The sequence below is a fragment of the Lithobates pipiens genome, unplaced genomic scaffold (genome assembly GCF_037356315.1).
Source record: "Lithobates pipiens isolate NorthernLeopardFrog02 unplaced genomic scaffold, aLitPip1_a1.2 Scaffold_19, whole genome shotgun sequence".
Lineage (NCBI taxonomy): Eukaryota > Metazoa > Chordata > Amphibia > Anura > Ranidae > Lithobates > Lithobates pipiens.
In genome coordinates, this window is record NW_027507764.1 from 148423558 (window position 1) to 148448105 (window position 24548).

Here is a 24548-nt window from a genome sequence, read left to right on the forward strand (position 1 = left end):
GATTTTCAGTGGTCTGATACTCCTTCCATTTCAAAATGATCGCTTGCACAGTGCTCCTTGGGATGTTAAAAGCTTGGGAAATCTTTTTGTATCCAAATCTGGCTTTAAACTTCTCCACAACAGTATTACGGACCTGCCTGGTGTGTTCCTTGGTCTTCATGATGCTCTCTGCGCTTTCAACAGAACCCTGAGACTATCACAGAGCAGGTGCATTTATACAGAGACTTGATTACACACAGGTGGATTCTATTTATCACCATCAGTCATTTAGGACAACATTGGATCATTCAGAGATCCTCGCTGAACTTCTGGAGTGAGTTTGCTGCACTGAAAGTAAAGGGGCCGAATAATTTTGCACGCACCACTTTTCAGTTTTTTATTTGCTAAAAAAGTTTAAAATATCCAATAGATTTCGTTCCACTTAACAATTGTGTCCCACTTGTTGGTGATTCTTCACAAAAAATTTAAATTTTATATCTTTATGTTTGAAGCCTGAAATGTGGCAAAAGGTTGAAAAGTTCAAGGGGGCCGAATACTTTCGCAAGGCACTGTATATATATATATTTTTTAAAAACTGTTATTTTCACTTTCGGGTTTTGGCCAAGTGCATCCTGAATTTTAGGTTTTGGTACCAGCACCAAATTTTCCTTTCGGTGCGCCTCTAATACAATCATAATGCAACCCCAGCACTGCAACAGATTCTAGGAGTACAAACCAAAAAAAAATCTGGAAAACATTTTGCAATATTGTTCAAGTCATGGCTTTGTTTTATTAAAGAATAAAGCTTTTTGAAATCAATAGGTAATAAAGTATGACTACGGTGTAATTTACTCTTATCAATAGCTTCAAGTCAACAAATTGATGCAGAAAGCAGAATCTTATCTGCATCATGTATATTGTATTAGGACTGTTTCTAAATCAAGAAAAATGCAAACTGGCAAAACAAAACTTTGATCTCTTAATCTGATAAACAAAATTTAAAATAATAATAAAGCACAATAATAAACATAAATGACACAATGGTGCTATAGTCTTCCTCCAGCACAGCAAACTGGCTGATTAGTTTGTATCTATTGCACAGCTTTAAAATAAAATAAATAAATAAAAATGGTTCTTGCCAGCATTAAGATAATGACAAACAATTATCACTGGTGGTTATTTTCTGTCGTAATTATGCCCTCTAATTTTGTGTAAATTGTTTTGCCCAGTTTTACATTAAAACCTGCAACCCTTGCATCATCGTGATTGTGTCTTTTGAACTCTGAATATTAATTAATACAAAGAGTAAGTACTGGAAACTAGACATGTGCATTCGTTTTCGTCCGAATGCATTTTCGTCCGAATTTCAGCTATTTTCGTTTTCGTTTTGACAAACGATAACGAAAGCACAAAATCCGAAAAAGGAAAGATCCGACATAAATAAATGCTTTATTTTCGTTTTCATTGTTACAACAGTTCGATATAGAATAGGAGATTCGACATGACTCTGACAACAATCTGTGTCTATAGAACCTGTGTTCGAATGTGCCTAACCTTACCTCTATTAGTCCAAGATTATATAGAGAAAATATTCGACAGAGAAAAAAGATTTGACAGAGAGAAAAGATTCTGCAAGATACTGTCCTAAAAAGTGTTTGGGGACCTGGGTCCTGCCCCAGGGGACATGGATCAATGCAAAAAAAAGTTTTAAAAACGGCCGTTTTTTCGGGAGCAGTGATTTTAATAATGATTAAAGTGAAACAATAAAAGTGTAATATTCCTTTAAATTTCGTAGGGGGGGTTGTCTATAGTATGCCTGTGAAGGGGCGCATGTTTCCCGTGCTTAGAATTGTCCCTGCACAAAGTGTCATTTATGCAGGAAAAAAAGTCCTTTAAAATCACTCGCAGCTATAATGAATTGTCGGCTCCCGTAATACAGAGAACACTCATTGAAAGTCATTGATAAAAAAATAAATAAATAAATAAATAAAAAAGCGTGGGGGTCCCCCAAATTCAATTACCAGGCCCTTCAGGTCTGGTATGGATATTAAGGGGAACCCTGCCTCAAATTTAAGAAAAAATTTGACGTGGGGTTCCCCCTAAATATCCATAACCAGACCCTTCAGGTCTGGTATGGATATTAAGGGGAACCCCGTGTCAAATTTAAAAAAAAATTGACGTGGGGTTCCCCCTAAAAATCCATACCAGACCCTTTATCCGAGCACGCAACCTGGCAGGCCGCAGGAAAAGAGGGGGAGACGAGAGAGCGGCCCCCCCTCCCTCCTGAACCGTACCAGGCCACATGCCCTCAACATTGGGAGGATGCTTTGGGGGTCTGTGACCCCTCAAAGCACCTTGTCCCCATGTTGATGAAGACAAGGGCCTCATCCCCACAACCCTGGCCGGTGGTTGTGGAGGTCTGCGGGCGGGGGGCTTATCAGAATCTGGAAGCCCCTTTTAACAAGGGGACCCCCAGATCCCGCCCCCCCCCCTGTTTGAAATGGTAAGGGGGTACAAAAGTACCCCTACCATTTCACAAAGAAAGTGTAAAAAATGTTTAAATAAAACACACTTTTGAAAAATTCCTTTATTAAAAATAAAAAAATAAAAAAAAGATTCCAGCGGCGGTAATCCACTCTTGCTATCCAGCGACGGACGGTCATCTCTCCAGCGATGTCTCATGTCATCCAGCGCAGCGAATTCTCCGTCCTTCTTCTGTCTCCGTGGAGGAGACACTGCAAGGATTCCGGCGGCTGACGTTTCTAATATACGGAGGGCGGGGCCACCCGTCACCTGACCCTGCCCCCCTCTGACGCAAGGGGAAACCCGGGGTTCCCTGTGACGTAGGGGTGACCCGCACCCCTCTGATGTAACACAGGCAGGTTTCCGTTACATCAGAGGGGGGCGGGGTCACCCATACGTCACGGGGAACCCCGGGTTTCCCCTTGCGTCAGAGGGGGGGCGGGGTCAGGTGACGGGTGGCCCCGCCCTCCGTATATAAGAAACGTCATCCGCCGGAATCCTTGCAGTGTCTCCTCCACGGAGACAGAAGGATGGATCGCTGCGCTGGATGAGATGAGACATCGCTGGAGAGATGACCGTCCGTCGCTGGATAGCAAGAGTGGATTACCGCCGCTGGAATCTTTTTTTTATTTTTTTATTTTTAATAAAGGAATTTTTCAAAAGTGTGTTTGTTTTATTTAACCATTTTTTACACTTTCTTTGTGAAATGGTAGGGGTACTTTTGTACCCCCTTACCATTTCAAACAGGGGGGGGGCCGGGATCTGGGGGTCCCCTTGTTAAAGGGGGCTTCCAGATTCTGATAAGCCCCCCGCCCGCAGACCTCCACAACCACCGGCCAGGGTTGTGGGGATGAGGCCCTTGTCTTCATCAACATAGGGACAAGGTGCTTTGAGGGGTCACAGACCCCCAAAGCATCCTCCCAATGTTGAGGGCATGTGGCCTGGTACGGTTCAGGAGGGAGGGGGGGGGGGCGCTCTCTCGTCCCCCCCTCTTTTCCTGCGGCCTGCCAGGTTGCGTGCTCGGATAAAGGGTCTGGTATGGATTTTTAGGGGGAACCCCACGTCAATTTTCTTTTAAATTTGACGCGGGGTTCCCCTTAATATCCATACCAGACCTGAAGGGTCTGGTTATGGATATTTAGGGGGAACCCCACGTCAAATTTTTTCTTAAATTTGAGGCAGGGTTCCCCTTAATATCCATACCAGACCTGAAGGGCCTGGTAATTGAATTTGGGGGACCCCCACGCTTTTTTTATTTATTTATTTATTTTTTTATCAATGACTTTCAATGAGTGTTCTCTGTATTACGGAGCCGACAATTCATAATAGCTGCGAGTGATTTTAAAGGACTTTTTTTCCTGCATAAATGACACTTTGTGCAGGGACAATTCTAAGCACGGGAAACATGCGCCCCTTCACAGGCATACTATAGACAACCCCCCCCCTACGAAATTTAAAGGAATATTACACTTTTATTGTTTCACTTTAATCATTATTAAAATCACTGCTCCCGAAAAAACGGCCGTTTTTAAAACTTTTTTTTGCATTGATCCATGTCCCCTCGGGCAGGACCCAGGTCCCCAAACACTTTTTAGGACAGTAACTTGCAAATTAGCCTTTAAAATGAGCACTTTAGATTTTGAACATTGGAGTCCCATAGACTTTAATAGGGTTCTAAAGTATGCTATATACTAGCTCCGTCGAATCTTCTTTAGACATTCGACAGACACCATAAGCCTTCAAAGACAGATTCGACCGTGATTCATGTGGATTTTCGGACGAATGCAATTTTTGAACGAAAAACGAAATAAATAAAAACGAATTTCGGGAGTAACTAAATAAATTAAGTTTTCAGACGAAAACCAAATTCCGAAACAAAATATTTTACTCTGCACATGTCTACTGGAAACTGGGAAATCATATCCACCAAGATTCAGAGGTTGAAGAACCTGAAAAAGTGGAAATATCAGCAACGTGGATTTTTAAAATTTAGTTTGCGTGGGAAGGGCCACCCACTTTGGAGAGATTTATTTACACTTCCTGTTGTATTGGCGGGCGGGTCAAGACATGATGGGAATCTCCCACACGCTAGAACAAAGTCAGATGGTGCCATACAACAAGATAGAAGATGGTCAAGCTCAAATAGCAAGTCAAGGCAGACCGTTTCTGGCAGAGCATGTGATTAAGCAATAGCGAAGATGGGATCAAGCCAAAGTTCAGTTCTAGGAAGTTCACCCCAGCTGACATCAAAGAAATGAAGAACAAGAATTGGAGATAAAGGTCATAGCAATTGACAGGGCACACAAAGTTCACCCAAAGTCAGGTTGGTCAAAGTCAACATCAGGCGCAGGGAAAACAAACTTGGAGCATCACACCCTTGAATCTACCTGTACTCTACAATGGTCAACCAGACTCATGAGCCTGGCGTTGTTTTAAAGAAAGCCAACTGACTAGCCACTAAGCAACAAAACACATGCGCTCACCTACGTTTCTAAGGTTATGGAGAATGTAAATGCATGAGCAGTGAAACACATATGAGGCATTGGGTCAGACAATGAGGCAGGAGCAAAGGCAGCAGATTGAGAGGGCAAGCGGCCACAAATGATATAATAGAGGGATATCAAGCAGGTAGCAACTGCCTAATAGATGCTTGACCTATAGCTACAAACTCAATGGAGAACTGCATCCCAGATAATTGACTAACCTGAGAGCAACCACCAGAAAATCAACCAGACCAGAGAGCAACAGGCAATTGTTTATATTAGGTGTCTTTAGTGACTGAAAATGTTCCAGTCTCTGTTTTTTTTAGACGTACAGGGAACTTTTTTTTGAATCCTAGTCTTCATAATGAGCAAGCTTCTTATACATTTTTGGTGCTGGTAGTGTGTCATTGCCCATGTCCACGCAAGTTCAAATCTCATTAGGTACTAACAGTTACAAGGCAAGTTTCACTTTGGGGTTGTTTTACTAAAGGCAAATAGGCTGTTCTGTTTTCAAATGAATTTTAAATAGATTGTAAAGGCTTTTTGTTTTTTATCCCTGACCCTCAACTTCTCGGTCGGCTCTACTGGTCTCTCCCTCTTGACGAATAACGGAAGCCAATGGCTAACACTACGGTCTCAGCCAATGAGGAGAGACAGACCCAGTGTAGGTGAGGCTATCATGCACATCGCTGCATTGGGATGGGGCTCAGGCAAGTTTTAGTGGGGTTAGGGGGGGGCTGTTGCGCACAGGTTGAGTCTTCTTCAACTTCTTTTAATTTGCAAGGGGAATTTAACCTTAGCCTAGTGAATGGAGTAAAGCTTTGCTGACTTCTATCATCCAATCATTTGCAAGACAAAATATGTTCCTTGCATGTAAATGGAGGAATTTAAACCACTTTTCGCCTGCGCTATAGCCGAATGAATGCTACAGCACGAGCTTCCAGTGCCGGGAGGGCGCCAATCACAGCAGGCCCTTTACCACATGATCAGCTATCAGCCAATGACAGCTGATCACGGAAGTAAACAGAAACCAGTTATCTGCATTTTTCTTCTACTCGCGGTCAGCGTATGGGAAGAAGCAGAAAGCCAGTACCAATACTTTTTTCAAATACTCACCGATACCGATTACCAATACTTTTTTTTTTAATGTCATGTGACAGTGGCACATGTGTCAGTAGTTTTTTGTTTTTATTTTTACAATTTTATTTTTTACAATGAAATTATTTTATTATTTTTTTTAAAAAAAATTATGTTTTCTTTTTTTTAAGGGGGGGAGAGTGGCAGTGTGTTTTTTATTTTATTTATTATTTTTTACAATTAATTTATTTTTATTATTTATTGCAATTCTTTTTTTTATTATTATTATTAGCCCTGTTGGGGCTGAACAGACCCCTGAAATCTCCCCTTTGAGACAGGGAAGGGGACTGAGGACACGTTTCCCAGTCCCCTTCTCTGCAGCCTCAGCTGCATTGAAAATGAATGAAGAGGAGACAGAGGCTCCTCTCCATTCATAAACTGAAGCATCGTAAACACAGGTTACGATGTTTCAGTTATGTGAATGGACAGAGTCAGTTATCACTGACTGTTCATTTGGAAAAAGGAAGGAGACGGATTAACCCCTACCTCCGCTCTCCATCCTGAAAGATTGAGGGGGCAGAGGAGGAGAACCGAGGGGGACATGGAGGAGAACCGAGGGGGACATGGAGGAGAACCGAGGGGGACATGGAGGAGAACCGAGGGGGACATGGAGGAGAACAGAGGGGGACATGGAGGAGAACAGAGGGGGACATGGAGGAGAACAGAGGGGGACATGGAGGAGAACAGAGGGGGACATGGAGGAGAACAGAGGGGGACTGCGGAGTGAAGGGGGACAGCGGAGGGGGAGAGCGGAGGGTAAGAGCGGAGGGTAAGAGCGGAGGGGGAGAGCGGAGGGGGAGAGCGGAGGGGGAGAGCGGAGGGGGAGAGCGGAGGGGGAGAGCGGAGGGGGAGAGCGGAGGGGGAGAGCGGAGGGGGAGAGCGGAGGGGGAGAGCGGAGGGGGAGAGCGGAGGGGGAGAGCGGAAAAAAACGGCGGAGAACAGAGGGGGACACGGCGGAGAACAGAGGGGGACACGGCGGAGAACAGAGGGGGACACGGCGGAGAACAGAGGGGGACACGGCGGAGAACAGAGGGGGACACGGCGGAGAACAGAGGGGGACACGGCGGAGAACAGAGGGGGACACGGCGGAGAACAGAGGGGGACACGGCGGAGAACAGAGGGGGACACGGCGGAGAACAGAGGGGGACACGGCGGAGAACAGAGGGGGACACGGAGGAGAACAGAGGGGGACACGGAGGAGAACAGAGGGGGACACGGAGGAGAACAGAGGGGGACAGCGAGCAGAACAGAGGGGGACATGGAGGAGAACCGAGGGGGACATGGAGGAGAACCGAGGGGGACATGGAGGAGAACCGAGGGGGACATGGAGGAGAACCGAGGGGGACATGGAGGAGAACCGAGGGGGACATGGAGGAGAACCGAGGGGGACTGCGGAGCGAAGGGGGACAGCGGAGGAGGACGGGGGAGAGCGGAGGGGGAGAGAGGAGGGGGAGAGCGGAGGGGGAGAGCGGAGGGGGAGAGCGGAGGGGGAGAGCGGAGGGGGAAGAGCGGAAAAAACGGCGGAGAACAGAGTGGGACACGGTGGAGAACAGAGGGGGACACGGCGGAGAACAGAGGGGGACACGGCGGAGAACAGAGGGGGACACGGCGGAGAACAGAGGGGGACACGGCGGAGAACAGAGGGGGACACGGCGGAGAACAGAGGGGGACACGGCGGAGAACAGAGGGGGACACGGCGGAGAACAGAGGGGGACACGGCGGAGAACAGAGGGGGACACGGCGGAGAACAGAGGGGGACACGGCGGAGAACAGAGGGGGACAGCGAGCAGAACAGAGGGGGACAGCGAGCAGAACAGAGGGGGACAGCGAGGAGAACAGAGGGGGACAGCGAGGGGGACAGCAGAACAGAGGGGGACTAGAGGGGGATACAGGGACAGTCAGCAGTGATCGGTGCGGCTTTGGGGGCAGTTACAAGCACTGATCACCGCTGTGTAGATTTCACAAGCAGCTGAAGGGGGGGAAGAAGCAGAGAAACGGCTGTCAGGCTTTATTGAAATCTATACAGTGTGATCGGTGCTTGTAACTCCCCTTCCGAACCGATCACTCTGTCTGTCCAGGTATCGGGTAAAGCATCGGAGCATTTGCCCGAGTACAAGTACTTGGGCAAATCCTCGGTATCGGTACCGATACTAGTATCGGTACAACCCTAGTGTCGCCTATCAGTGCCCACCAGTGCCACTTCATCTGTGTCTATCAGTATAGCCTCATTAGCGCACATCAGTGAAGGAGCAAAATTACCTTCAAAGTTTTCAATCTTTTTTAGTTTCTTTAGCAAAAAATAAAAAACCCAGTAGTGATTAAATACCACAAAAAGAAAGCTCTATTTGTGTGAAAAATTATAATTTTGTTTGGTTACAGTGTTGCATGACCATGCAATTGTCATTCAAAGTGTGACAGCACTGAAAGCTGAAAATAGGCCTAGGCAGAAAGGGGGTATAAGTGCCCAGTAAGCAAGTGGTTAAACACATTTAATAAGCTAAGAAAAAATTCCCTTGCAAAGTGAACAGCTTATTTGCCTTTAGTAAATGAACCCCTTTGAGACTCTGCTGTATTCAAGTCATACTGTTACTGCAAAACTGAGCATCACACAGCAACATGTGTCTAAAGCAACAGTTGAAAATCAGTAATGTAGTGTATTACGAAAGTGTTAACTAGTGTTACTAGATTTTTATTTGAAGAATAGTGGTACAGAAGGGTGATATATTTTGGATTAATGACTGCACAGTACGGAATTTTATATAAATAAATGAACAACTGTTCCCAACATGCTGGTGTTACAATATGCTAAATATTAAGTAAAAAGCCCTTAAATCAAATCATTGCAATTTAAAGTCTCTTTGTGATGGCAAGCGCTCGGTCAAAATAGTAAAGTTAAACCAAGGGACTAGCAGAGTACACATTATGATACAGCAATACAAGCAAATAAGATAATAAATTCTCCTTTACAACACAACACAACACATATACATCGAAGCTGCAGTTGAGTTTAAGGGGGATATTCTTTGAAGTGTAACTGTACTGAGCTTTAAGGTTCTAAAATATCTTTAGAAGTTAACATGGTTGTAAAGTCACCTGTATTAATTACTTTGATTCTGCATGCATCTTGCACTTGGATAATCGAAGGATTAGGCGAGAATATCTTGGCTCTCCAATACCAACATGTGAGGTATTGCCATGAACAACAGAGAGGAAGCGCAATAATTCTAGCACCAGGCCTCCTCTGTATCTCTAAACAGGTAGCCTGTAAAGGCTCTTAAAGTGTTGCCTATGGAGATTTTCAAAAACCGTAGTGAGCGACCATTCCACTAGCGTGCGCAATTTTAAAGCGCGACATGTTAGGTATTTATTTACACAGCATAACACCATCTTTTATATTTTACCCCAAAAGATTTCATACTAAAATTTCCTACCCACAAATCAGGAGACGGGTCGTGAGACCCATTTCCCGAATGGCCAAAATGCCAGGCGATCCTGTTGGATGCCTAGCGCTTAGAAGGAAGAGGGGCACGGTCGGAAGCCGCTGGAGGAGCGGATACCGGAGCCGCTGCCTGCACTGCACCACCTAGATGGGGTCCACCCGCCATGCTGGAGGACACCGGAGCTGTTGCCTGCAGCCCACCACCTAGATGGGGCGTTTGTATGCATTAAAATTTATTAAAGCGTATTTTTTCCAACATATTTGTGTTTGAAAAACCGCTGTGCAAATACCGTGTGCCATAAAACAAAATTGAAAAACCCACCATTTTATTCAATATAATGTAATATATATATATAATATAAATAAAAAAATTTTTTTTACGTGTAAACAAAAAGTGTCAGAAGAAGGCCAGGTCTTCAAGTGGCTAAGCATTAAAAGTGCTGAGTTAAATAAAAACAAGAAGGCAAGAAAAACGATTAAAAACAATAAAAAAGCTCGGCTGCTGCCACTGACAAAGTCTGGAGGTGATTTTTAATTAAACTGTACATTTCTTTTAGCTGTTGAAAACAAATTTGAAGTTAGAAAATGATAAAATACAAAACCATATAGAACCTGGTCATAAGTCGTCATTAGCTTGATTCTTAATGACCCATAAAATATTAAGACGTAGGTGCAGCAACTGTAGGTTTTGATTATTGGGGCTCAGGTACACACTTAATATCCTTATTAAAGCATCAAACAAGCTTCTTGACATGTGTGCAAGACATTTGAAAACCAAATCTATTTCAATGGTGTCTTTCTTTCCGATTCACCCCCAGGAAGAAATATTGAATGAAACACCAAAGTCTAAAACGCCTTAAAGATATCACCATTTCAAAAACAAATCACTCATAATCAGTATAATCAGTAATTATAATCACTTGCAATTACCGAATCCGGTAGAAGGCTCATTTTCAAAACGGCATTGAAAATTCAAAAACATCAGGTGAAAAACTTATCAGCCATCATTTAGTCACCTCATCCTGTAGGTAAAGGATCAAAAAGATGAGGCAATCAACAAAAGTGGAGAGGAGACTACGGATTCATAGGGTCGGGAGCAGCTCCTGGAACAGCAATGTCATAAAATGAAAAAGAGGGGTCTGCTTGAAAATTCCACCTTACCTTCCATCTCTTATATTAAAAAAAAATAAAAATGTATATTCATAAAAATAAAAAAAAAGACTGCAAAATCCAATTAGCAATATATTGTGTACATTGTTTTACATCCGACGTCTGTTGGGGAGATTTCTACTCAAGCCACAGTGAAGGGTAGTCCCAAAGTCAGGAAGCAATGGGAGATGCCTTCAACAGGGATACAGACAGAAGTCAAATTTTAATAGATTTCAACCCTTCCTACTCTACCCAAAGATTATTCCAAATTTACATCTTTCTCTGTTTTGATGACATTTTTGTTTCCCATATCATATCCTGTCTCAAACTAAATGGCAATGGGAAGGGTTTGCCTTCAGTATTAGCACTTAAATTGGGACATTCTAAGAAGAGACATTATTTTAGAAAGTACATGAAATGCTTACTGCAGGGGAAGGTTGTAACTTTACTCCATACTCTTTGTAGATCTCTGTCAATTCCAAAGTAGATTTTGGTTAAAAGGTCGTGTTCGATAGTTATTTACTTTACAGACGTGATGTAAAAAAAAAAAAAAAAAAAAAATTAAAAATCACAAGGAGTAGATGTTGGGACTGATAAAAAAAAAGGAGGGGAATTTAGAACAAGTGCAAGATCGAGTTGATCCCTTTACCATTCTAGAGTTTGTTTTTTAATTGCCATTGGCATTAAAGCGGTGTTCCACCCAAAAATGGAACTTCCGCTTTAAGTGAAGGTGACCCCCTGACATGCCACATTTGGCATGTATTTTTTTTTGAGGGGGGGGGGGGGGCAGATACCCTCTTTTTTAGAGGGATCAAGCTCCCACTTCCTCCCGGGGCTCCACGGCACCAGAAGTTCACCTCTCCCCCTCCCTCTTGGCAATCACCTAGGACACGTCACAAGTCCCAGATGATTGGCCAGCCAGTCACAGTGCGTAGCAGGGCTCGTGCATGTGCAATGGGTGCCTGGCTGTGAAGACACAGCTGGACACCCACAGTGACAATGCCGGCACCACAGAGAGGAGGGGGAGAGGAGCGGTGCTTCATACGCCCGCATCGCTGGACCGTGAGATGGGCGAGTGTCCGATTAATAAAAATCAGCAGCTACACTTTTTGTAGCTGCTGACTTTTATATATATCCATGCATCCGGCCTCTTTCAGGACACTGGCGCATGGTTTCCAATGCGTAGGGGCTGTTTTTTTGAAGCACCAATTAGAGCCAGAGACTCTAATAGGCTTCAATATAGGGTGGACTTGGGTCGCAGAGAGCGCACTTCAAGCCCACCCAGGTGTGTTACAAGAGCAAATCAATATTCGCTGTTGTAACACTGATCCTCCTCCTGACCAATAAGGAAGCAAGTTTTTACGCCGGTCACCCAATTGGCTGAAAGAACAGGCGATCGTATTGGACGCCTAGGAGGAGGAGGGGAGGAGCTGTAAGCCGCCATGGAGAAGACTCGGAGCGGAGCCACTGCACCACGCTGCTTGCCACCCGCCATGATGGCTCAAGTGCCAAAAACAAACAGCGGGGGTGTCATTGGGGGGGTGGCACCCACTGGCCATTGGATAATTGAACGTCTATTCTGACTGGTGGCCAAGGACAAGGAGATCCAGCTTTCATAATTCCTCTGCAGTTTATTTTAGTTTATGAAGTACTTTGAAATAAGAGCTAAATTATCCCATAAATATTGTGGGCCTCATGTATGAAAGAGATGGGTCATCCAACCTAGGCTGCTGATGTCTTGGTCACATATATGAACTATTCAACTACACTTATGTGGGCACTCCTGCACAACTTCTACATGGTAGCCAGTGGTGGCTGGTGCTAAATATTTTGGGGGAGGGGGGCAAACCAGCCCCGGGGGATGCAGGCAGGAAGGTGGCTGCAAGCACAGCGGGAGATGCGGGCGACAGTTGTCTTGGTCACATATATGAACTATTCAACTACACTTATGTGGGCACTCCTGCACAACTTCTACATGGTAGCCAGTGGTGGCTGGTGCTAAATATTTTGGGGGAGGGGGGCAAACCAGCCCCGGTGGATGCAGGCAGGAAGGTGGCCGCAAGCACAGCGGGAGATGCGGGCGACAGTTGACAGTCCAGAAGGCGGCCCTTACCTTAGGACAGTGTTTCTCAACTCCAGCCATCAAAGCACCCCAACAGGTCATGTTTTCGGGATTTCCCTCAGATGAAACAGCTGTGGTAATTACTAAGGCAGTAAAACTGATCAAATTACCTGTGCAAAATAATGGAAAGCCAGAAAACATGACCTGTTGGGGCGCCTTGAGGACTGGAGTTGAGAAACACTGCCTTAAGAGGCAGGGCAAAGGAAGAGCCGGGCCATTCCTTTTCCTCCCTGCTGAACAGGAAGCGGGTCCTGAAACCCAATTGGAGAATCAGGAAAACGATAGTGAATAATAATTTGCTATTGTCACACAACTTGGTGGGCTTGGGGGACAGTGCTCTGGGGTGAATGGGTTGGGGTACTATGTACCCCATACTCATTCACATGGGGGGAGATCTGGGGTCCCCCTTGTTAAAGATTCCAGATTCCGATAAGCCCCCTGCCCGCAGATCCCCTCAACCACAGCCCAGGATTATGGGGAAGAGGTCCTTGTCCCCATCAACATGGGGACAGGGTGTTTTGGGTTGGGAAGGCAGAACCCCCCTGCCCCAAAGCACCCACCCTCCATGTTGAGGGCATGTGGCTTGGTATGGTTCGAGGGGGAGGAGACTGCTCATCCCCTCTACTGCCCCCATGCCCCAAAGCCACCCTCCCATGTTGAGGGCATGTGGCCTTGTATGGCTCAGGAGAGGGGCGCTTGTTCAGCCCCGCCTTTTCCTGTGTGTGCCACCTTCTGTACCTGTACCAAGGCCAAACTTTCCAGGGTATGTCAACTTTTTATCAGGGCCATTTGGGTGATTTCTTTTGGGTGTTATTATGATTTAAAAAAGGATCCAAAAAACAATATCATAATAAATGGCTTCATGCGATTGCTATTCTTAAATAAAAAAACGTTTTTTGGCATGATCCGTCATATTTTCAATATTAATGCCAACATTTCACAATTTATGCCAGGGTATGCAAACTTTTGTCTATACATTTTATCTGAGAGGTTCAATTTTAGAAGGCGCAGTGCTATGTACTGTACATATGCAAGGTATAGAACACAGGGTTAGCTGCACTCACTTTGTAACAAAATATCTAAAAATAAGTTTATTTAAAAAAAAAAAAAACGTTTGTGGCTGGAACTTTGCTTACCCATTGGTTTATACCCGTATTATTATTTATTATTATTTTAAAACCATATCATTAATAAAATATAGCACTACTAGATTCTGAATATTTTATGCCATTCATTAGGAAAAAATCCAATAACTTTACAGTTAGCATTTAACAACTATTCTAGTGTTAATAGACAAAAAGCTGATGAAATAGAGAAAAAAAATGTATTAAAAGAGGAAGTGGAAGCATGAAGTATGCCAGCTGCCTTGTGCACATCACATGTTCACTAAAATACCAACGGGGATAAACCATATGAGACATAAAAGGAATCCTATGTTCTATTTTATTACCTTATTACATAGTACTATAGACGCAGTGACTCAAAAATGAATACAAATACAAAATAATGCAGCAAGCACTGAAAAGCTCAGAGCTGCTCAGTTCTCATCATGAGGAATTCATTATGTATGATGAAGTACAGCACGTCTATGGAAGGCTGTTATCTCCTAACGTCCGTTCTCCTTTAAGATGGAGGCAACCAGTAGAATTCAGCACTTTAAAGCGGAATGAAGCCCATAGGTTGAATTTATCTCTGTAGTTCAGTATTGTATGTAAACTTTTCTTTTTTTTTTTTTAAACTTGCACGAAGGACCCTTTCACACCAGATGTGTTGGATCATACTGGGAAGCTTATTCCAATACAGTCCCAAAGCTTGGACAGGGCAATCTGCCTTATGTTCTATTTGTTCAGCTCAGTTTCCCTGAAAAAAAGTAGAAAATGCGCAACTTCTTTATATGGCAACGTGTTGTGACGCAATACACTGCATCAGAACAGGTTGCAATGCATAAAGATGAAATTTTACTTTAAGGCTCTGTTCACACGTAGGCGTTTTTGGACGTTTTTCTGCTGTAAGCCTCAGCTCTAAAACCGCCCAACAAGACAAATCCCATTCATTTTAATAGACCCTGTTCACATCTGAATAGTACAGGAGCTTCTTTTTTTTTTTTGTTGGCAGGTTGCAGGCGTTTTCTGCTTTTTATATTGGTGATCTTTTGACATGTACAAAATTATGGAAAAAATTGCACGACTTTCTGCCTGAAAACAAAATGTCTAGTTGTGAACAGAGCCTTAATAAAGTTGAAAAAAATAAAAGTAGCGTGTGATGTGTCCAGCACAGAGCACCATGCTGCCCACACACGTTGTAGGGTTGTACTTGTGTGAACCAACCCCAACAAGTGAAGTGTATGTAAACCCAAAGGCCTCATGCACACTGTAACGTGAAGAGGGTGCCAAGTAGTGCCCTCTCACCCTGAAGGTTCCCTGCAGTCTCCCCTTCTACACACTATAGCTGAGCTGAAGTGCATAGAAATGAATGGCATATCATTTTGACATTTCAATAACGTAACAAGGGGAAAAAGTACACATTGCGATGTGCTTAAGACCCCTTTCACACCGAGGTGCTTGAAATCTGCCTATAAGACGGCGAGCACTTTTGCGGTGCTTTTCAAGTGCTTTTAAGGCGCTTTTGAGGCGTTAGCAGTACACTTTTTTGAAAGTTACATGACTCAAAAAACTGCTGGAAGAACCTTTTTGAGGCGCTTTTGAATCGATTTTCAGGCGCTTCCCATTCATTTCAATGGAGAGGGGCACTTTTGAGGCACTTTTTTTTAGCTCTCCAAACATGCTGTTTGCAGGAGTTTTTTCACCTGCCTGCCAGCGCACTGCCCCAGTGTGAAAACATATTTTAATGGGAAGCAGTTTTTGTGAGCTTTTCAGGCGTTTTTTTTTTTTGTTAATGCAAAAGCGCTTTAACAACTTCTCAGTGTGAAAGGAGTCTAAGGCCCCTTTGTGAAACGGAATCCACTTGCTTAGCAGGGGATCTCTCCGCTGATCCCCACTGAGCAGGCATACGACAGGTCTGTGTCCGTTCCACTACGCAGTCTTCTCTATGGGGCAATCATATGGAAACAGACCGCCTGTCTGTTTCCATCCGAGATGCCAGATGGATGGGGAATAGGAACACATATACAGCGCTCCTCCAACGGCCAACATCCCTGTACTTTGAAATGAATGGGAACTGCTACACCTGCAAAGTGGTTAAAAGCACCTCGCTAGCAGCTGAAAAGCGCTGCTAAAACTATCGGCGCTTTGCCGCTAACGTGGTAGTAAAACTCTTAAATAATTTTTTTTTTTAAAACATTAAAGTGGTTGTAAACCCCTTATAACCACTTTAACCTACAGGTAAGCCTAGATTAAGGCTTACCTGTAGGTGCCAGAAATATCTCCCAAACCTAAAAGGTTAGAATAGCGGCACCAATGTCTACAGCGCATGTGAGGTAGACATCGGGCGCAAGCACACTGAGCGTGCTGTTTCTAACGGCAATCATGCTGTTAGTGGCGGCACCAGCACGCATACGTGGGAGTGACGTCATTGCGGCTCCGGCCAGTCACAGCGCCAGAGCCGTGATACCCGGAAGTCACTCCGGGTATCATGTCGGCGATGGAGGTGGTGACTGAGGACCGCTGCGGGGGCTTCGATCTCAGGTAAGTAATTCATAATGAGCTAGTGTGTTATGCATATAGCACATTATGCCTTTGCCTTGCAGGGGCTATTTTTTTTCTTCTTCTTAAGAGACTTTACTTCCTCTTTAAAGGTGTGTGTGTGTGTGTGTGTGTGTGTGTGTGTGTGTGTGTGTGTGTGTGTGTGTGTGTGTGTGTGTGTGTGTGTGTGTGTGTGTGTGTGTGTGTGTGTGTGTGTAATCTTTAGCCACATTACCACTTACCTGTGATGAAGGATTTCATGTATTGTGCAGGCAACTGGACCCTGGAAAAATCTTTACTGCTGTTCACTTCTTGTGAGTACAGCTTTTACCTTTCAGGCAGAACAGCAGTACAGATGGCCCGACAGAGACACACCCCTCCTCTATTAAGAAAATTTATTTTACTGATTACACTGCCTGTTACATGATCTGTGCATAGGTAGATAATCCTGTGACTGATCAGACTCTCCCCCATTCACAGACTGTATTACAGGCAGTGTAATCAGTGAAATAACTTTTCTCAGTGGAGGAGGGAGGTCAACTGTACTGCTGTTCTGCCTGAAGATCTGGAGTTGTTAACCATTGCAGCGCGAGAAGTTCAGAGAAGAAGAGGATGGGCATCCCTGCAGTAAAAACATCCTTTATTACAGGTAAGTCATGTGACTAAAACTATAGGGATTGTTTTGTTTTCCCTTTTAGCTAAACTACAGCTTTAAGGCCCTGTTTACACCTTTGCATTTTAATGTGTGCGTTGTAAAGCAAAACAATGCATGTTGCATAAGAATCAATGTTGTAAAAAATGAGGCATGTACATTTCTCAATGATTTTTCATGCCTTGTGATACTCAACAGAACAATGAAAATGCATGCAAATATGCCAAAACACGTTACAAAACATAGAGAAAAGCAAGGAGGTTATCTTAGCTCTACTGCTTAGTATAGAAGTCCATAGACTAGAGTCCGGTGCTCTAGCAAGGGGGTTCAACTCCCATAGGTGAGTAATCTTAATCAGAAAGGGTGGCAACTCGGCGTGCTCTTGTATAAAAGTACTTTATTTACTACAAAGGTACAGGTATCGGTACGGGGTAAACTGACGTGTTTTGGCTATAGAGCCTTCATCAGAGCATAATGCTTTGATTAAGGCTCTATAGCCAAAACGCGTCAACATTTACCCTGCACCTATGTAGCAAATAAAGTAAGTTTATTCAAGAGCACACTAATGTAGATATGGTCAATCTGTAGATAAAATCAAACTGTGCAGCTTTGACTAAAGTTCAGTAAAAAAACTTGCTATAGGTGTAAGCCATTTACATACCTAATGAAACCTGACTGACTCCAAAGGCGTTGCTAAGAACTCCCAGGACGTTGTCAAGTAAGGCCTAGTCATCACTGCTCACCTCCACCATAACAGGGGTGAGCTCTCAAATGCAGAGCTCAGAGCTACTGAATCAGGGGAGAGAAAGAGTATGTGAGGGGGTTTGAATCAGAGAAAGAGCTCACTCCTGTGATGGTGAAGGTGAGCAGTGATGACTAGGCCTCACTTAGCAACGTACTGGGTGTATTCCAGTCAGGTATCACAAGGTAAATGGCCTACGCCTATAGAAAGAGTAGTATTCATCTTTAGTCAGAGCTGCACAGTTTGTTTTAAATTTACAAACATCCCTAACCTGCACAGGCAGATTCTTTGTAAAGGTGAACTATCCTTTTAAGCACCAACCCTGAGCACAGGAGGTTACTGTTCTGATACAACCTCTGTAGGAACCCTGGTTGAGAAAAATCTGACCTAAGGCCGCGTACACACGGGCGGACTGTTCGCCCAACTTTGTCCGCTGAACAGTGTTTGGGTGGACAGTCCGCTCGTGTGTGGGCTTTCAGCGGACAGTTTCAGCGGACAGTTTGACGGACAAGGTTTTTCGGAATTTCCGAAAAACTGTCCGCTGAAACCTTGTTTCAGCGAACAGTCCGCTCGTGTGTAGGCTTGTTCGTCAAACAAAGTTGCGCGCATGCTCAGAAAGGATTTTCACGCCGAAAGTTATAATGCAGTGTATAGGACGTCGTATTTTTCGTCCCGTCGTACGTGCCGTTCACGTCATCGCGCACGGTTTCAGCAAACTGTTCGTCCGTCATGTGTGGCCATGTCCGTCCATGCTAATTTTGAGCGGACTGTTTGCCGAAACTGTTTGACGGACAAAGTTGGGCGAACAGTCCCCGCGTGTGTACGCGGCCTAAGGCTTTATTTATATGTGCAGCCAAAAAGTGATAAAACCAAGCAGTTGAGCCATGGTTTTACCACTCTTCTGACACTGACATGCAGTTGCACAGGGCTGTACACATTCCCCTTGGCGGTTGTTAGAGCCAACAAATGTAACCCATGCAAGTCTATGAGGCTGTGCCACAACTGTCATACTAGGTCAATGATGTCATGAGCATCCCAGTCACCTTGTTATGAGCGCCTATTGGGTGGGGAGTATCCCGACTATGGCTGACTGGGCATTGATCTGGTGGGCATGCCCACTCGCTTTTGGGTTTGGTTCAAACCTAAGTTGGGAACAAGCCTGTGTTCATCCCTAATCATGTCCTGGGCCAGAGGGCTGGGATAAGTTTCTGACAATACAAAGTGGAGTGTACGGTCAGTCAGCTGATCAGACAAAGCGATATCCACTCTGCATGTGACGCAACAAGGCTTACATGCAATGAGCTATGAATTCTAAATGCGGTCATGTGACCTAATAAAGTATTTTTTTTTTTAATATATTTACAACATAGTTGATCTTTAAATGAACTGGTTGGGGAGATTACCATTTCTGATCGCTGTAACAGTTGTTATTTGTAGAGCAGATCAGAAGATGCCAGGCAGGGTGTGTCTGATTGCCATGGGTAACACAGCCCCTCTTCTATCCTATAGAGGGGGATCAGTGATCACTGTTAGTGTATAGCGGGGAACAGTGATCACAGGTAGGGATGAGCTCAGGCATGTTCGCATGGAACACGTGCAGAGCCCGCCAGGAAGTCGGCACAGCGCTACGCTAATCACAGGCAGTGAGACATTGCCCCAATGTGCGGCTGCAGAGATTGAGCAATGTCTCACTGCCTGTAATTAGCGCAGCGCTGCGCCAACTTCCTGGCGGGCTCTGCACGTGTTCCATGCGAACACGCCTGAGCTCATCCCTAATCACAGGCAGTGTATAGATGGGGATCAGTGATCACAGGCAGTGTACAGAGGGGGGATCAGTGGCCGCAGGCAGTGTATAGAGGGGGGGTCAGTGGTCACAGGCAGCATATAGAGGGGGGGGTCAGTGGTCACAGGCAGCGTATAGAGGGGGGGTCAGTGGTCACAGGCAGCGTATAGAGGGGGGGTCAGTGGTCACAGGCAGCGTATAGAGGGGGGGTCAGTGGTCACAGGCAGCGTATAGAGGGGGATCAGTGGTCACGGGCAGCGTATAGAGGGGGGGGGGGGTCAGTGGTCACGGGCAGCGTATAGAGGGGGATCAGTGGTCACGGGCAGCGTATAGAGGGGGGTCAGAGGTCACAGGCAGCATATAGAGGGGGGGTCAGTGGTCACAGGCAGCATATAGAGGGGGGTCAGTGGTCACGGGCAGTGTATAGAGGGGGATCAGTGGTCACAGGCAGTGTATAGAGGGGGATCAGTGGTCACAGGCAGCGTATAGAGGGGGATGAGTGATCATAAACAGTGAATAGAGGGATATCAGTGATCACAGACAGTGTTTAGAGGGGGGATCAGTGATCACAGGCAGTATATAGAGAGGGATCAGTGGTCACAGGCAGTGTATAGAGGGGAATCAGTGGTCACAGGCAGCGTATACAGAGGGATGAGCGATCATAAACAGTGAATAGAGGGGGATCAGTGATCACAGACAGTGTATAGAGGGGGATCAGTGATCACGGTGTATAGAGGGGGATCAGTGATCACAGTGTATAGAGGGGGATCAGTGATCACAGTGTATAGAGGGGGATCAGTGATCACAGTGTATAGAGGGGGATCAGTGATCACAGTGTATAGAGGGGGATCAGTGATCACAGTGTATAGAGGGGGATCAGTGATCACAGTGTATAGAGGGGGATCAGTGATCACAGTGTATAGAGGGGGATCAGTGATCACAGTGTATAGAGGGGGATCAGTGATCACAGTGTATAGAGGGGGATCAGTGATCACAGTGTATAGAGGGGGATCAGTGATCACAGTGTATAGAGGGGGATCAGTGATCACAGTGTATAGAGGGGGATCAGTGATCACAGTGTATAGAGGGGGATCAGTGATCACAGTGTATAGAGGGGGATCAGTGATCACAGTGTATAGAGGGGGATCAGTGATCACAGTGTATAGAGGGGGATCAGTGATCACAGTGTATAGAGGGGGATCAGTGATCACAGTGTATAGAGGGGGATCAGTGATCACAGTGTATAGAGGGGGGATCAGTGATCACAGTGTATAGAGGGGGGATCAGTGATCACAGTGTATAGAGGGGGGATCAGTGATCACAGTGTATAGAGGGGGATCAGTGATCACAGTGTATAGAGGGGGATCAGTGATCACAGTGTATAGAGGGGGATCAGTGATCACAGTGTATAGAGGGGGGATCAGTGATCACAGTGTATAGAGGGGGGATCAGTGATCACAGTGTATAGAGGGGGATCAGTGATCACAGTGTATAGAGGGGGATCAGTGATCACAGTGTATAGAGGGGGATCAGTGATCACAGTGTATAGAGGGGGATCAGTGATCACAGTGTATGGAAGGGGATCAGTGACCACAGACAGTGTATGGAAGGGGATCAGTGACCGCAGACAGTGTATGGAAGGGGATCAGTGATCGCAGACAGTGTATGGAGGGGGATCAGTGATCGCAGACAGTGTATGGAGGGGGATCAGTGATCGCAGACAGTGTATGGAGGGGGATCAGTGATCGCAGACAGTGTATGGAGGGGGATCAGTGATCGCAGACAGTGTATGGAGGGGGATCAGTGATCGCAGACAGTGTATGGAGGGGGATCAGTGATCACAGACAGTGTATGGAGGGGGATCAGTGATCACAGACAGTGTATGGAGGGGGATCAGTGATCACAGACAGTGTATGGAGGGGGATCAGTGATCACAGACAGTGTATGGAGGGGGATCAGTGATCACAGACAGTGTATGGAGGGGGATCAGTGATCACAGACAGTGTATGGAGGGGGATCAGTGATCACAGACAGTGTATGGAGGGGGATCAGTGATCACAGACAGTGTATGGAGGGGGATCAGTGATCACAGACAGTGTATGGAGGGGGATCAGTGATCACAGACAGTGTATGGAGGGGGATCAGTGATCACAGACAGTGTATGGAGGGGGATCAGTGATCACAGACAGTGTATGGAGGGGGATCAGTGATCACAGACAGTGTATGGAGGGGGATCAGTGATCACAGACAGTGTATGGAGGGGGATCAGTGATCACAGACAGTGTATGGAGGGGGATCAGTGATCACAGACAGTGTATGGAGGGGGATCAGTGATCACAGACAGTGTATGGAGGGGGATCAGTGATCACAGACAGTGTATGGAGGGGGATCAGTGATCACAGACAGTGTATGGAGGGGGATCAGTGATCACAGACAGTGTATGGAGGGGGGATCAGTGATCACAGACAGTGTATGGAGGGGGGATCAGTGATCACAGACAGTGTATGGAGGGGGATCAGTGATCACAGACAGTGTATGGAGGGGGATCAGTGATCACAGACAGTGTATGGAGGGGGATCAGTGATCACAGACAGTGTATGGAGGGGGATCAGTGATCACAGACAGTGTATGGAGGGGGATCAGTGATCACAGACAGTGTATGGAGGGGGATCAGTGATCACAGACAGTGTATGGAGGGGGATCAGTGATCACAGACAGTGTATGGAGGGGGATCAGTGATCACAGACAGTGTATGGAGGGGGATCAGTGATCACAGACAGTGTATGGAGGGGGGATCAGTGATCACAGACAGTGTATGGAGGGGGGATCAGTGATCACAGACAGTGTATGGAGGGGGGATCAGTGATCACAGACAGTGTATAGAGGGGGGTCAGTGATCACAGACAGTGTATAGAGGGGGATCAGTGATCACAGACAGTGTATAGAGGGGGATCAGTGATCACAGACAGTGTATAGAGGGGGGTCAGTGATCACAGACAGTGTATAGAGGGGGGTCAGTGATCACAGACAGTGTATAGAGGGGGATCAGTGATCACAGACAGTGTATAGAGGGGGATCAGTGATCACAGACAGTGTATAGAGGGGGATCAGTGATCACAGACAGTGTATAGAGGGGGATCAGTGATCACAGACAGTGTATAGAGGGGGATCAGTGATCACAGACAGTGTATAGAGGGGGATCAGTGATCACAGACAGTATATAGAGGGGATCAGTGATCACAGACAGTATATAGAGGGGGATCAGTAATCACAGACAGTATATAGAGGGGGATCAGTGATCACAGACAGTATATAGAGGGGGATCAGTGATCACAGACAGTATATAGAGGGGGATCAGTGATCACAGACAGTATATAGAGGGGGATCAGTGATCACAGACAGTATATAGAGGGGGATCAGTGATCACAGACAGTATATAGAGGGGGATCAGTGATCACAGACAGTATATAGAGGGGGATCAGTGATCACAGACAGTATATAGAGGGGGATCAGTGATCACAAACAGTATATAGAGGGGGATCAGAGATCACAGACAGTATATAGAGGGGGATCAGTGATCACAGACAGTATATAGAGGGGAATCAGTGATCACAGACAGTATATAGAGGGGGATCAGTGATCACAGACAGTATATAGAGGGGGATCAGTGATCACAGACAGTATATAGAGGGGGATCAGTGATCACAGACAGTATATAGAGGGGGATCAGTGATCACAGACAGTATATAGAGGGGGATCAGTGATCACAGACAGTATATAGAGGGGGATCAGTGATCACAGTGTATATAATGATGAAGGAAGTGGAGTCACACGTACTGATCATATGACTGAGAAGGAAGAAGAATTCCTATAGACCACCTCCTATAGACCAGTACACCAGTGCCGCACTATACACACATCTATGGCCATCTACATGTATGGGACACAGGAGCCAGGAGTTGATCAGCTGACATTAACCATCTCTTGCACAGAGCCCAGTCCCTGGCACCCCTCCATCCTGTACACACAGCATACCCAGGCAGCTGCCAGAAATCCTCACTGCTCGGCACTGACACTTCTAACAAGCAGCCATCGTTCACTAAACCATTCTATAAATCCGGGTGATAAAAGAGGAAAAGCACTGTACCTAACTGGAGGCAGCCATGACAGGGAAACACTGGGAAATGCAGCAAACTACAACTCCCGGCAACCCCTACGAGGGATACTACAGGAGCCGACAGGGGACAATCACAAGGCGTTCTCTCTGTGGCGATCCAGGAAGTGAGATGGAGAGAGAAGAAAAAAAAAATTCATTGTTATACATTGTTACCAGTCTACAGGCTTCCACCGACCATTGCAATCTATTAACACTCAGTATGCCCATTAGAAATGATTCGGAGTGGAGTGATTTGAGCTAAATTGATTTTGCCTTGAAATTTTCTTTTATGCATGCGTGTAAATGACGTTTGCCTGCCTCTCCACCGGGGATTGACGATTTGGCGGAAAACAACGCTTGGCGCTTTTAAATGCATCTATACGCGTTTATTCTGGCCATCTGGAATTAATTAACCTGCAAGCGTTAAAGTTAGCGATTTACCAAAACTCTTTTATATTGTAAAGCGCTGCATAAACTGTTGGCGCTATATAAATCCTGTATAATAATAATAACGTGGCTGCCAGTGGGGTTTTCTTTCTGCCTCTGTGTGCGTGCACATATAGGCTAACATGCACCGGCATTTAGAGGCAGGGGAAAAAAAATGATTGGAAAGGACATATTTTTATTGTAAAAAAACAAACTTGCTGTGTACAATGGTTTTGCACAGAGCAGCCCCCAACCTCCTCTTCTCAGGTCCTCTGCAGGCACTCTGGGCCCCTCCCCCTTGCTGAGTGCCCAATAG

General features: G+C 45.6%; 1 protein-coding gene across 4 annotated transcripts in view; it reads right to left on the reverse strand.

Annotated features, from left to right (window-relative positions):
- Positions 1-23873, reverse strand: part of TBC1D5 (TBC1 domain family member 5) — an 802157-nt gene extending 778284 nt beyond the window's left edge. For 2 of the 4 annotated variants that reach the window (XM_077491382.1, XM_077491386.1), the window contains exon 1: positions 23798-23873. The gene's annotated coding sequence lies outside the window, so the exon portion shown is untranslated. The remainder of the gene's footprint in view (positions 1-23797) is intronic. The other 2 variants (XM_077491385.1, XM_077491384.1) reach the window with 2 other exon arrangements.
- Between the last annotated feature and the right edge of the window lie 675 nt (positions 23874-24548).